The 14,515-nt window shown below is 43.2% G+C and overlaps 9 non-coding genes and 1 pseudogene across 9 annotated transcripts; all 10 read left to right on the top strand.

Moving 5' to 3' along the window:
* The first annotated feature begins 31 nt into the window (after positions 1-31).
* Positions 32-150, top strand: LOC130938149 (5S ribosomal RNA). The gene has a single exon (XR_009069326.1). It is a non-coding gene; the product is annotated as a 5S ribosomal RNA (ribosomal RNA).
* A 189-nt stretch (positions 151-339) lies between these two features.
* Positions 340-458, top strand: LOC130938660 (5S ribosomal RNA). Its single transcript, XR_009069818.1, has one exon. It is a non-coding gene; the product is annotated as a 5S ribosomal RNA (ribosomal RNA).
* Positions 459-639: 181 nt separating this feature from the next.
* Positions 640-759, top strand: LOC130938882 (5S ribosomal RNA). Its single transcript, XR_009070023.1, has one exon. It is a non-coding gene; the product is annotated as a 5S ribosomal RNA (ribosomal RNA).
* Positions 760-12,449: 11,690 nt separating this feature from the next.
* LOC130938894 (5S ribosomal RNA) lies at positions 12,450-12,568 on the top strand. Its single transcript, XR_009070035.1, has one exon. It is a non-coding gene; the product is annotated as a 5S ribosomal RNA (ribosomal RNA).
* Positions 12,569-12,749: 181 nt separating this feature from the next.
* LOC130936943 (5S ribosomal RNA) lies at positions 12,750-12,868 on the top strand (annotated as a pseudogene).
* A 208-nt stretch (positions 12,869-13,076) lies between these two features.
* On the top strand, positions 13,077-13,195 carry LOC130937215 (5S ribosomal RNA). Its single transcript, XR_009068443.1, has one exon. It is a non-coding gene; the product is annotated as a 5S ribosomal RNA (ribosomal RNA).
* A 186-nt stretch (positions 13,196-13,381) lies between these two features.
* Positions 13,382-13,500, top strand: LOC130938708 (5S ribosomal RNA). The gene has a single exon (XR_009069860.1). It is a non-coding gene; the product is annotated as a 5S ribosomal RNA (ribosomal RNA).
* Positions 13,501-13,685: 185 nt separating this feature from the next.
* On the top strand, positions 13,686-13,804 carry LOC130938968 (5S ribosomal RNA). Its single transcript, XR_009070104.1, has one exon. It is a non-coding gene; the product is annotated as a 5S ribosomal RNA (ribosomal RNA).
* Positions 13,805-13,993: 189 nt separating this feature from the next.
* Positions 13,994-14,112, top strand: LOC130938712 (5S ribosomal RNA). Its single transcript, XR_009069864.1, has one exon. It is a non-coding gene; the product is annotated as a 5S ribosomal RNA (ribosomal RNA).
* A 187-nt stretch (positions 14,113-14,299) lies between these two features.
* Positions 14,300-14,418, top strand: LOC130938950 (5S ribosomal RNA). The gene has a single exon (XR_009070087.1). It is a non-coding gene; the product is annotated as a 5S ribosomal RNA (ribosomal RNA).
* Positions 14,419-14,515: the final 97 nt, after the last annotated feature.

Below are 14,515 nucleotides of genomic sequence, written 5' to 3'. Positions count from 1 at the left end.
GGTTAAGAAAATTGTGTGTGCAAGCAAAAATAGGTGCGATCATACCAGCACTAATGCACCGGATCCCATCAGAACTCCGCATTTAAGCGTGCTTGGGCGAGAGTAGTACTAGGATGGGTGACCTCTTGGGAAGTCCTTGTGTTGCACCTCTTTTTTTTTTTTTTTTTACGTCGTGCTGACCCTCATTCTCTAAATGACGCTATCCCGAGTAGGACACCTAAGGGCGAGCCGCAATGACCTCATTCTCGGAAAGCACCTACAGTACCCGCAAGGCTTCGCAGATAGCGTTATGCTCTCTCGTGCCTCATGGTTAAGAAAATTGCGTGTGCAAACTATAATAGGTGCGATCATACCCGCACTAATGCACCGGATCCCATCAGAACTCCGCAGTTAAGCGTGCCTGGGCGAGAGTAGTACTAGGATGTGTGACCTCCTGGGAAGTCCTCGTGTTGCACCTTTTTTTTTTTACGTCGTGCCGACCCTCATTCTCTAAATGACGCTATCCCGAGTAGGACACCTAAGGGCGAGCCGCAATGGCCTCATCCTCGGTAGGCAACTACAATACCCGCAAGGCTTTGCCGATAGTATTATGCTCTCTCGCGCCGCATGGTTAAGAAAATTGAGTGTGCAAACTATAATAGGTGCGATTATACTAGCACTAATGCACCGGATCCCATCAAAAACTCCGTAGTTAAGCGTGCTTGGGCGAGAGTAGTGCTAGGATGGGTGACCTCCTGGGAAGTCCTCGTGTTGCACCTCTTTTTTTTTTTTTTTACGTCGTGCCGACCCTCATTCTCTAAATGACGCTATCCCGAATAGGCCAACTAAGGGCGAGCCGCAATGGCCTTATCCTCGGCAGGCACCTACAGTACCCGCAAGGCTTCGAGGATAGTGTTATGCTCTCTCGTGCCGCATGGTTAAGAAAATTGTGTGTGCAAACTATAATAGGTGCGATCATACCAGCACTAATGCACCGGATCCCATCAGAACTCTGCAGTTAAGCGTGCTTGGGCGAGTGATGTGTGGAAAGCGATCCAACACAAAACTTACCGGCAAGTGTACCGGGTCGCATCAAGTAATAATAACTCACATGAGTGAGGTCGATCCCACAGGGATTGAAGGATTGAGCAATTTTAGTTTAGTGGGTGATTTAGTCAAGCGAATCAAGTTTTGGTTGAGTGTTTTGTGTTTAACAGAAATTAAATGACAGTAAATGTAAAGGGGGAAGGGAGAAGTGCAGTAAAATAAAGAACAGAAGAGTAAAAGTGCAGAAACTCAAAGAGCAAGAAAGTAAATGACTGAAACTTAAAGTGCAAGAAACTTAAATTGCAGTAACTTAAATGGCAAGAAAGATAAATTGCTAGAAGATAAAAGGGAATTAAGGAGTGGGAATTGCAAGATCTAAACAAAGGAGAAGTAAATTGCAGTAAATGGTTGAGCAGAAAGTAAATTAGCAACAATAAGCATTCCAACAGAATTGAAAGGAAATGTAGCAGAGGTTCACAGAAGAACCAAAAGTGATCTCAGGATCCCAAGGGCTTAGGTAGCAGAGCCTAAAACCCAATTTCCTTCCCAGATCTGAAGTTACTAAGCAATTGACAGAAAATGAAAGAAGAAGCAGTAGAAGAACAGAATTGAAAGTGAATTATGCAGAAAACAAATTTAAACAGAGCTAGAATGGGAATTGGGACAGAATTTCCCCAATTTCACACATCCAAAACTCAGAAAACAGAAGAGTAGAATTGCCCAAGGGAATTGAGGAAGGAGATCAATCAATTCTCCCTTGATCCTCTTAGTTCTCGGCCAATTCTCTCAAGAACAATTCCAAGAGAGTCAAAGCTCCAAAGGAATGTGAAAGTGAAAATTCAAAAGCCAAGGTAAAAGTAAAAATTCAAAGTGAGCATAAAGGTAGCTAAAAAAGTCCTAATTACATCAAACTAACTCCTATTTATACACTTTCTATTCTTGGATAATGGGATTTGGATGGGCTTTTGGATTGGTGAAGAAATGAATTAAAATGGGAATTTAATTTGAATTTTCGGCCCATGAAATCCACTCCCAGGAGGCTGCCCTGCCCTTGTGGAGGGCAGGGCAGAAAATTGATGCTTGGTGCTTGGAGTTGGTGCGGCCATGATGCGTCTTGGTGCTGCGTGGTGCGCGTTTGGCACGAGGTTGGTGCGCCAGAGGCTGCCCTGCCCGCGCCAAGGGCAGGGCGGGAAGGTTGGTGCGCCAGAACGTGATGCGTGCGTGCGCTTGGTGCTGCCAGAATTGAGAAGCGCGCGTGCGCGCGATGCATGTTGACGCGTGGGATGCTGCCCTGCCCGCGCCAAGGGCAGGGCGGGAAGGCTTTGGTGCGCCAGGAAAGGAATGTTGCGCGCGGTTGGTGCGCCAGGAAGCAAAGTTGGTGCGCCACTTTCAAATGCTGCCCTGCCCGCGCCAAGGGCAGGGCAAGGTTCCTTCCTTCACATCGTGGGTTCGATCCTGGGAGGAAGCAAACACGCTAGTTATTTTCTTGGTTTCTTGGCACCAAAGTTACCCTTAGTCCTTGGCTTCCTCATGGTCCCTTGTTCGAAACTTGTAGCTTGCATGGGTGTCATTTTCCCTTGAATTTCTTTCCTCATGGAGCCCGATCCTGCTCTCCACAAGGGCAGGGCAGAAATTGCTTCTCCTTGCTCCAAGGCACCATTTTGTGCTCTGCCCTTGGAGTGGGCAGGGCAGAGTTGCCTTTCTTGGTTCGGTCACTTGATGCTGCCCTCCTAGAGGGCATTCTGCCCTTGTGGAGGGCAATGTTGCTTCTCCCATTGTGTTGCGACACGCTTCATCTTGATTCGGCCACGCTTTTCTTTCTTTGGCTACACTTTTTATGCCACGCTTTTCATTTTCTTTTCTTTTCTTCACCTATAATAAACCAAACAACCACTCAAAGTATCACTAAATTCAAGAGGCTTATAAATCAATTAAAATGCAATTAAAATTAGCTTAAACCTCATGATTTAACATTAATTTCATAGTGGTTGCTTGATTTAGAGAAGTTATGCATTTTCACTCCAAATCACTAACTTAGGATGCAAGAAAGTGCATAAATGCTAACAAAACAAATGAAATTAGCTTGAAAAATGGGTATATGATGACTTGTCATCACAACACCAAACTTAAACCTTGCTTGTCCCCAAGCAAGCATCAAAACTAAGAGTAAATGATATGAATAAGAAAAGAACACAAATCCTTATTATGCAGATAGCAGAACTTCAATTTATGGGGCATTTATGCAGACAATGATACTCACTTATTGTTACTGCTGCATAATACATATCTTTCTTCAAAGGCTTGCTAAACTTGCTGTTATAAGACTCACCTTTTACTCACTCCCTTGCTAACTCTTCTTGGCTTATAATGCTTTAACAAGCTTTTTATTCTTTAAGAGGTTTGGTGTTAAATGTTGCAGCTTAGCCTTTGGCTTCATTTTCTTTTATTTTGCTCAACATCTTTCCACCACAGACACTTAGCTCACTAATTCTTCCTAGGATCATTGATGCCCAGCATCTCTTTGGATCACTAAGTGCTTTGTATCTAAGTTGCTCTTTATTGTGGATTTTCAATTGGCCATCCCAAATCAGTTGATCTAAGTGACCGGGTTTCAAAATACCCCTTAGAATTTACTCATCCAAGCAGATCTCAGTACAAGAACACCACAGGCATTTGTCCTAAGGTTCAAACCATTGGTGTCCAACCTTTATTCTTTGTTTTTTTTCTTGCCATTTTGGCTTTTTCCTTCCTTTTTCTTTCTGTTTTTGTTACCAAGGGTTGTTTCATTATTGGTAGGAGTCTTTGTAACAACAAGCTAACTTACAATTGAATGGGAATGATATTATGCAACATTTATTTCATGAGTTATGCATTTAATCCAACACATGTGCCACCACCAACTTCCATTCATACTCATGCAACATTGGATTTTTACTTTTCAATTCAAACTAAACTCTTTTATTCAAGCATATGGGAAACAAAGCAATATTTAAAGCTAAGTGATGGATACAAGCATTATGCAGACTCATCATTTTTCTAGCTAATTATTAACTAACTAAAATGAAAAGCAAAGAACAGAAATTGCATAAAGCAAAGAATATAAATGGTGGAGGCATATCATGTTTCAGACATGCATCTCCTTATTAAAGACATGAAAGAGGAAGTATGAAAGAACTTTGCCACCTTCTAATGGTCATGGCTGCTGCTTGATTCTCCCTTCTTCTTCTTTCTCTTCCCTGTCTTGGAGTAATCTTGGATCTCTTCTCCAGGACATCTTCTAGCCCAAACAGAATCTATGAGTCCTTTGAGCCCATAAGTTTCCAATGTGTTAAAGGTTGACTCAGTGTATTGACGAGATTTTGCTTGTTGTTTGGCTAAGAATTCAGGGCATTGCTCAAATGGCTTGATCTCAGGATTGAGTGTTGGCAAATTGTGAGTCAAGTACTCCAACCTTGCTTGCATGTTTTCATCATACTCCATTCTTTGTACGTGTCTAACTTCACCTATGGTATGATGAACATTCTTCCATTGATACAGGTTGTGACTATATTCCGATGCTTTAGCTTGACTGAAATACAGCTTATCATATGATTCCTTGAATTCTTTGTATTGCTCTTTTTGTCCTTCAAGGATCTGTGCTTGAAATTCTTGCTGCTGAGTCATCATTTGTTGTTGCCATTTCTCTTGCTTCTCCTCCATTTGATGCTGCCAAGCTTCTCGTTCTCCTTTTTCTTTCAAGAATTGCTCCATGAATTCAGGATGGGGCTCTAGATATTTCTCTTGGCCCTCCTGATTTTGGCCTTGTGGCTCTAGATATTGCACTTGGCCTTCTTGATTTCGGCCTTGTTGGATCTGCATGAGTTGATTCTGACCTTGTTGAGCCTGCATGAGTTGCTGAGTTAACTCTTCAATTGATCTTTGCAATTGGCTCATATCTATGGCATCATAAGCCTGATTTCGTCCTTCCTCTCTTTGTGATCTCCTTTGTCTAGGAGCTTCTACCCCTTCTTGATTTTCTTCTTCATTACTTCCCTCCATGCTCTTCTTGGTGATCCATTTTCCTACTTTCACTTTTGTTGTGTCCTCATCTTCAAAAATGACATTAGCTCTGTTACATAGCCTTTGGATGGTGCTTGGATGTCCAAGGCCTTTTGACTTGCTTGTGCTATCTGCCATTTCTTGAATGCTGTCGGCTATGAGATGTGCAACATTGATCTCACCCCCATGCAAGATGCAGTGTGTCATGAGAGCTCATTTGATTGTGACCCAAGAGGCATTTCCAGTAGGAAGAATAGATCTCCTCACTATTTCAAACCATCCCTTAGCCACAGGAGTAAGATTGATTCTTCTTATGTGACTGGGAACCCCCTTTGAATCTCTTTCCCAATCTGTATTTTCCATGCATATTCCTTGCAGGATCTCATCAGGATTGTTTTCCCGTTGCAATCTAGCCTCATAGCTAAGCTCTGGATATGTGATGGTTCTCAATTTGAGAGCTCTTGTGATAGCAGCAGGGCTAAAACTTACTTCAACCCCTCTGACATAGCTTGTGTAGGGAGCACTATTTTGTTTTCTTTGGCAGCATTTGCATAGAACTCCCTAATCATTACTGCACTGATGTCAGTCAGAGGAGAACACAAGAGTTCCCATCTTCTTTCTCTTGTAATTTGCTTCATGATGGGGTACTCTCCTTCCCTCAAATCAAGGCCTTTCTCATAGATGACATTCTTCCCCTCCATGAACCTATAATATCTCCCTTCATGGAATTGGGATCTAAACCTTCTTGCATCAAATGATGGGGGTTCGGTTGCCATAGGTTCGGCTACCATAGGTTCTTTTCCGGGCCTTCTTTTTGAGCTTGAGGAGGCCATTGAAGGTTGAAGTGAAAAGAAAGAGGAAGTAAGAGTAGAAGAAATATGTGTTGTGTTTGGGGTGAACTTTGGTTCGGTTTTGATGTGTGAGGTAAGGAAGAAATATGTTGATTTCACATGAAAGTGGTTTGAAAGAGAGTGTGTAGGCCGTGTTGGTGCAACGGCTATTTATAGGCCATGTTTCCAAGCTTTTCAACAAAACCACAATGAATGAATGAAGAAGGGACCGTGAGTGTTCATGAAGGGCTGAGATTGGTTTGCTCTTTCAAGGAATGCATGAGATGGACGGCTTGCATGCATGGTTGAGGCTTGACGAGGATTCTCCTCCCATTGGTTGCATGCACTTCGGTGTCCAATGTTGCATGCATGCAGGTTTTGTTCCCCATGAGCACGTTCTCCTAGGCACATGTGACCTCCCTTACATAGCTCCTCCTAGCCGTGGCCCCTCCTTGAGCTTGTCTTAATCTTTTTCTCCTGCATGAATCAAAGCAGCTAGTCTTAGATCATTAATAAGGTTGTTGGCAATTAATTTGTATTAAAGAGAAAGAATTGTTTTGTTTTGTGTATTATTAAAAATATTTTTATGGTCAATTGTGTCCCTTAATTGAAGATGTTGAAAGTTGGTGAACACCAAACTTATTCTTTTATTAAGGGAATGGCCGAACAACTATCAACCATTTTTCACAATTGACATTTTCTTTTAAAAACAATTGTGTCGTATGATCCTGTTTGTATGCTTTTGATTCCATAAATGGTAAATGATATTCTGAATTTTGTTGCACTTGCAGACACCAAACTTAGTGTTTGGTCATATGCTTTATTCAAATGAATCATGCATATGTTCTAAAAAGTATGGCTCCCTTTCTTTTTGAAAAGCTAAAATTTAGTGTACCTTAAGGGACACCAAACTTAGAACTCTGACTTATGCTATAAAATGTGCATTTATCAAATATGAAGGTTCAGAATCATACTCAGGAAATCATAGCTTATTAAAGAGAAGGCAGAAATTTTAAATCATGGGTTGCCTCCCATGAAGTGCTCTTTTATTGTCATTAGCTTGACATTGAACTCCCTTTAAGGTGGTTGATGTTGGTGGTGTCTCAACTTGTCACCCCTTACTGTCAGCTTTCTCTGAGTGTCTTGATGTTCAATTTCCACATGCTCAAGAGAAAGTATTTGATTAACAGTGTAGTAATCCTTTGTTCCCAATTGTTGATACACAAGTTGTACCTTGTCACCTTTGGCAAATCCTTCTGTTGGGATTTTTCTGTTCTTCCAACCCCTTTTTGTTTTGCTCCTGTGTTTCATCTTTCCTTTTGTTGACCTTTCTTTTCTGGCCATGGGCTTCTTTTGAGGATATCTCTTCTCAGTAGCTAGTATTTCAATATCTTCTTGAGCTTCTTCATTGATTTGCATAATCCTTGGCTTTAGGGTGTTGCTGTGATTTTCCTTGTCAATTTCTTCCTTCAGCTGTGATCCTCCCTTATCAATGTCCTCATAGTCTTTCTTCTTTTCACTAAACTGTTCCTCTGGTAGGACCTTCAGAATGACATTCTGATCATGCATTCTGAGAATTAACTCCCCTTTTTCTATGTCTATGATGGCTCTTGCAGTTGCCAAAAATGGCCTTCCTAGTATAACAGAGTCTCCATCATCCTCATCTGATTCTAGAATCACAAAGTCAGCAGGATATATGAGGTTGTCCACCTTAACCAAGAGGTTTTCAACTATACCCCTAGAGTGCACTATTGACTTATCTACCAGCTCCAGATACATTTGCACTGGTTTGACTTCCTCTATGTGCAACTTTTTCACCAGGGAGGATGGTATTAAATTAATACTTGCTCCCAGATCGCACATTGCTTTAGTAATGGTTAATTCTCCAATGGTGCATGGCAACAGGAAGCTCCCTGGGTCCTCAAGTTTGGGGGGAAGCCCTTTTTGAATCAAGGCCCTGCATTCCTCAGTGATCGCTATGGTTTCTTGCTCATCCCATCTTCTTTTCTTGTTGATGAGCTCTTTTAGAAACTTAGCATACAGGGGCATTTGCTCCAAAGCCTCTGCCAAAGGTATGTTAATTTCTAATTTCTTGAAAGTCTCAAGAAACTTGTGGAAGTGCTGATCCTTTGTTTCCTTGTGAAATCTTTGTGGATAAGGTAGTGATGGTGTTGGGCTCTTCTCTACTTGATGTTGTTTTGGGCTTGATTCTTCCATGATTTGCTTTCCTTGCTTCAACTTCTGTGGCTTGTCATCTTCCTCTGTGAGCTTTTCTGGAGCACTTTTGCTTATTGTGTCTTTGTTGATGGCTTCATCATTCTTTGTTGACTCATTGTTATTCTCCATAAGCTTTTGGTTGCTCCTTGGTTACCATCTGTTAATATTCTTCCACTTCTTAGTTGCACCACCTTGCATTCTTCCTTTGGGTTGGGAATGGTATCACTAGGTAGTGAACTTGATGGTTTCTCAACAGAGATCTTCTTAGAGATTTGCCCAATCTGCCTCTCTAGGTTCTTCATGGTAGCTTCTTGATTCTTGGTGGTCAGTTCTTGGTTTTTCATCAGTTTTTCCATGAGCTGTTCTAGATGGGTGATTCTCTGTGAGTCTTGTGAGGTGGGTTGATTTTGGGGTGTTGATGGGTGAGGATAGGTGTTTTGGTTAGTTGGGTGGTTATTGGGTGGGTATTGGTTAGAATTTGGGTAGTTGTTTTGTGGTTTTCTGTATGAATTTTGGTTAGTGGTTGGCTGGGGGTTATGGTTTGTGTTTTTCCAATTGTTTTGGCCTGTGTTTCTTTGCCATGGTTGTTGGTTTTGATTATGGTTGTCTCCCCATCTGAGGTTGGGATGATTCTTCCAAGATGGATTGTATGTGTCACCATAGACTTCATTTGTTCCAGGATTTTGGTTGTGCATGTATTGAACTTGCTCTTGTTGTTGCTCCTCTTGATTTTCTTCATTTTGCACCCAAGTGGTTGGAGGTTGGCTTGTGGTGCTCACTGCTGCCACTTGCAAGCCATCAATTCTCTTAGCCATTTGCTCAAATTGTTGTTGAATCTGTTGCTGCATCATCTTGTTTTGAGCTAAGATTGAATCTACTCCTTCCAACTCCATGACTCCTCTTCTCTGTGATGGTTGGCGTTGTCTTTGATGAGCAAAGAAATATTGGTTGTTGGCCACCATATCAATGAGGTTTCGAGCTTCCTCTGTGGTTTTCATGAGTTGTAGAGAGCCTCCAGCAGAGTGATCAAGAGCCTCTTGAGCTTTAAGAGTGAGGCCTTCATAGAAGTTTTGTAGCTTGTCCCACTCAGTGAATATCTCTGGTGGACACTTCCTCAATAGAGCCTTGTATCTCTCCCATGCTTCATATAAGCTCTCGGCCTCCAATTGAGTGAATGTTTGAACCTCTGTCTTCAACCTTAGGACTCTTTGAGGAGGGTAGAATTTGGCAAGGAACTTGCTCACCAAGTCATCCCAAGTGTTGATGCTTTCTTTTGGAAAGGTCTCTAGCCATTGAGTTGCTTTATCCCTGAGAGAGAATGGGAAGAGAAGCAACTTATAGCTATCAGGAGGTACACCATTTGTTTTCACTGTGTCACAAATTCTCAAGAAAGTAGACAAATGTTGGTTTGGATCCTCCAAAGGCCCTCCTCCAAAAGAACAATTGTTTTGAACCAGAGTGATGAGTTGTGGCTTGAGTTCAAAGTTGTTTGCATTGACATTGGGAGGAAGAATGCTACTCCCACAGTGCTTGGCATTTGCAAATGTGTATGAAGCCAAGACTCTTCTCTGTTGGTCATTGTTGGCTCCTCCTCCTGGGTGATTGGTATCTCCTTCCATATCTTGGAATTCTTCCTCAGATTCTTCTTCTTCTCCAACAATATTCTTCCCTCTTTCAGCTCTTCTTATTCTCCGAAGAGTCCTTTGATCAATTTCAGAGTGGATAGTAGAGGATCTTCCTATACCTGACATACAAACACACAACAATAAACACACAAACCCAGAAATACTATGGAACTTCAATCTGTAGCTAGAATGAAGTTCTGGTTGGTTAGTTTAAGCAAAAACTCAGACAGTTAATGTGTTAGTAAGAGTTAGAATAACAGAAAAGGAAAAAAAATGCTTAATCTAGACCTCCACTTCACTTAATCATTGTCAATTTATTTCAATCCCCGGCAACGGCGCCAAAAACTTGATGTGTGGAAAGCGATCCAACACAAAACTTACCGGCAAGTGTACCGGGTCGCATCAAGTAATAATAACTCACATGAGTGAGGTCGATCCCACAGGGATTGAAGGATTGAGCAATTTTAGTTTAGTGGGTGATTTAGTCAAGCGAATCAAGTTTTGGTTGAGTGTTTTGTGTTTAACAGAAATTAAATGACAGTAAATGTAAAGGGGGAAGGGAGAAGTGCAGTAAAATAAAGAACAGAAGAGTAAAAGTGCAGAAACTTAAAGAGCAAGAAAGTAAATGACTGAAACTTAAAGTGCAAGAAACTTAAATTGCAGTAACTTAAATGGCAAGAAAGATAAATTGCTAGAAGATAAAAGGGAATTAAGGAGTGGGAATTGCAAGATCTAAACAAAGGAAAAGTAAATTGCAGTAAATGGTTGAGCAGAAAGTAAATTAGCAACAATAAGCATTCCAACAGAATTGAAAGGAAATGTAGCAGAGGTTCACAGAAGAACCAAAAGTGATCTCAGGATCCCAAGGGCTTAGGTAGCAGAGCCTAAAACCCAATTTCCTTCCCAGATCTGAAGTTACTAAGCAATTGACAGAAAATGAAAGAAGAAGCAGTAGAAGAACAGAATTGAAAGTGAATTATGCAGAAAACAAATTTAAACAGAGCTAGAATGGGAATTGGGACAGAATTTCCCCAATTTCACACATCCAAAACTCAGAAAACAGAAGAGTAGAATTGCCCAAGGGAATTGAGGAAGGAGATCAATCAATTCTCCCTTGATCCTCTTAGTTCTCGGCCAATTCTCTCAAGAACAATTCCAAGAGAGTCAAAGCTCCAAAGGAATGTGAAAGTGAAAATTCAAAAGCCAAGGTAAAAGTAAAAATTCAAAAGTGAGCATAAAGGTAGCTAAAAAAAGTCCTAATTACATCAAACTAACTCCTATTTATACACTTTCTATTCTTGGATAATGGGATTTGGATGGGCTTTTGGATTGGTGAAGAAATGAATTAAAATGAGAATTTAATTTGAATTTTCGGCCCATGAAATCCACTCCCAGGAGGCTGCCCTGCCCTTGTGGAGGGCAGGGCAGAAAATTGATGCTTGGTGCTTGGAGTTGGTGCGGCCATGATGCGTCTTGGTGCTGCGTGGTGCGCGTTTGGCACGAGGTTGGTGCGCCAGAGGCTGCCCTGCCCGCGCCAAGGGCAGGGCGGGAAGGTTTGTGCGCCAGAACGTGATGCGTGCGTGCGCTTGGTGCTGCCAGAATTGAGAAGCGCGCGTGCGCGCGATGCATGTTGACGCGTGGGATGCTGCCCTGCCCGCGCCAAGGGCAGGGCGGGAAGGCTTTGGTGCGCCAAGAAAGGAATGTTGCGCGCGGTTGGTGCGCCAGGAAGCAAAGTTGGTGCGCCACTTTCAAATGCTGCCCTGCCCGCGCCAAGGGCAGGGCAAGGTTCCTTCCTTCACATCGTGGGTTCGATCCTGGGAGGAAGCAAACACGCTAGTTATTTTCTTGGTTTCTTGGCACCATAGTTACCCTTAGTCCTTGGCTTCCTCATGGTCCCTTGTTCGAAACTTGTAGCTTGCATGGGTGTCATTTTCCCTTGAATTTCTTTCCTCATGGAGCCCGATCCTGCTCTCCACAAGGGCAGGGCAGAAATTGCTTCTCCTTGCTCCAAGGCACCATTTTGTGCTCTGCCCTTGGAGTGGGCAGGGCAGAGTTGCCTTTCTTGGTTCGGTCACTTGATGCTGCCCTCCTAGAGGGCATTCTGCCCTTGTGGAGGGCAATGTTGCTTCTCCCATTGTGTTGCGACACACTTCATCTTGATTCGGCCACGCTTTTCTTTCTTTGGCTACACTTTTTATGCCACGCTTTTCATTTTCTTTTCTTTTCTTCACCTATAATAAACCAAACAACCACTCAAAGTATCACTAAATTCAAGAGGCTTATAAATCAATTAAAATGCAATTAAAATTAGCTTAAACCTCATGATTTAACATTAATTTCATAGTGGTTGCTTGATTTAGAGAAGTTATGCATTTTCACTCCAAATCACTAACTTAGGATGCAAGAAAGTGCATAAATGCTAACAAAACAAATGAAATTAGCTTGAAAAATGGGTATATGATGACTTGTCATCAGCGAGTATAGTACTAGGATGTGTGACCTCCTGGGAAGTTCTCGTGTTGCACCTCTTTTTTTTTTTTTTACGTCGTGCCGACCCTCATTCTCTAAATGACGCTATCCCGAGTAGGACACCTAAGGGCGAGCCGCAATGGCCTCATCCTCGGCATGCACCTACAGTACCCGCAAGGCTTCGCGGATAGTGTTATGCTCTCTCGCGCCGCATGGTTAAGAAAATTGTGTTGCGAACTATAATAGGTGCGATCATACCAGCACTAATGCACCGGATCCCATCAGAACTCCGCAGTTAAGCGTGTTTGGGCGAGAGTAGTACTAGGATGTGTCACCTCCTGGAAAGTCCTCGTGTTGCACCTTTTTTTTTTTACGTCGTGCTGACCCTTATTCTCTAAATGACGCTATCCCGAGTAGGACACCTAAGGGCAAGCCGCAATGGACTCATCCTCGGCATGCACCTACAGTACCCGCAAGGCTTCGCGGATAGTGTTATGCTCTCTCGCGTCGCATGGTTAAAAAAATTGTGTGTGCAAACCATAATAGATCCGATCATACCAGCACTAATGCACCAGATCGCATCAAAACTCTGCAGTTAAGCGTGCTTAGGCGAGAGTAGTACTAGGATGGGTGACCTCCTGGAAAGTCCTCGTGTTCCACCTCTTTTTTTTTTTTTTTTTTTTTTTTTTTTTTTTTTTTACGTCTTGCTGACCCTCATTCTCTAAATGACGCTATCCCGAGTAGGACACCTAAGGGCGAGCCGCAATGGCCTCATCCTCGGCAGGCACCTACAGTACCCGCAAGGCTTCGCGGATAGTGTTATACTCTCTCGTGCCGCATGGTTAAGAAAATTGTGTGTGCAAACTATAATATGTGCGATCATACCAGCACTAAAGCACCGGATCCCATCAGAACTCTGCAGTTAAGCGTGCTCGGGCGAGAGTAGTACTAGGATGGGTGACCTCCTGGGAAGTTCTCGTGTTGCACCTCTTTTTTTTTTTCTTACGTCGTGCCGACCATCATTCTCTAAATGACGCTATCCCGAGTAGGACACCTAAGGGCGAGCCGCAATGGCCTCATCCTCGGCATGCACCTACAGTACCCGCAAGGTTTCGCGGATAGTGTTATGCTCTCTCGAGCCGCATGGTTAAGAAAATTGTGTGTGCGAACTATAATAGTTGCGATCATACCAGCACTAATGCACTGGATCCCATCAGAACTCCGAAGTTAAGCGTGCTTGGGCGTGAGTAGTACTAGGATAGGTGACCTCCTGGGAAGTCCTTGTGTTGCACCTCTTTTTTTTTTTTTACGTCGTGCCGACCCTCATTCTCTAAATGACGCTATCCCGAGTAGGACACCTAAGGGCGAGCCGCAATGGCCTCATCCTCGGCAGGCACCTACAGTACCTGCAAAGCTTCGCCGATAGTGTTATGCTCTCTCGCGCCACATGGTTAAGAAAATTGTGTGTGCGAACTATAATAGGTGCGATCATACCAGCACTAATGCACCGGATCCCATCAGAACTCCGCAGTTAAGCGTGCTTGGGTGAGAGTAGTTCTAGGATAGGTGACCTCCTTGAAAGTCCTCGTGTTGCACCTCTTTTTTTTTTTTTTTTTACGTCGTGCTGACCCTCATTCTCTAAATGACGCTATCCCGAGTAAGACACCTATGGGCGAGCCGCAATGGCCTCATCCTCGGCATACACCTACAGTACCCGCAAGGCTTCGCGGATAGTGTTATGCTCTCTCGCGCCGCATGGTTAAGAAAATTGTGTGTGCGAACTATAATAGGTGCGATCATACCAGTACTAATGCACCGGATCCCATCAGAACTCCGAAGTTAAGCGTGCTTGGGCGAGAGTAGTACTAGGATGGGTGACCTCATGGGAAGTCCTCGTGTTGCACCTTTTTTTTTTTTTTTTTACGTCGTGCCGACCTTCGTTCTCTAAATGACGCTATCCCGAGTAGGACACCTAAGGGCGAGCCGCAAGGGCCTCATCCTCGGCAGGCACCTACAGTACCTGCAAGGCTTCGCCGATAGTGTTATGCTCTCTCGCGCCACATGGTTAAGAAAATTGTGTGTGCGAACTATAATAGGTGCGATCATACCAGCACTAATGCACCGGATCCCATCAGAACTCCGCAGTTAAGCGTGCTTGGGTGAGAGTAGTTCTAGGATGGGTGACCTCCTTGAAAGTCTTCGTGTTGCACCTTTTTTTTTTACGTCGTGCCGACGCTCATTCTCTAAATGACGCTATCCCGAGTAGGACACCTAAGGGCGAGCCGCAATGGCCTCATCCTCGGCAGGCAC

Source organism: Arachis stenosperma, chromosome 6 (assembly GCF_014773155.1).
Source record: "Arachis stenosperma cultivar V10309 chromosome 6, arast.V10309.gnm1.PFL2, whole genome shotgun sequence".
Lineage (NCBI taxonomy): Eukaryota > Viridiplantae > Streptophyta > Magnoliopsida > Fabales > Fabaceae > Arachis > Arachis stenosperma.
Note: the sequence above shows the minus strand (reverse complement) of the source record. Positions and strands in the feature narration are given on the sequence as shown.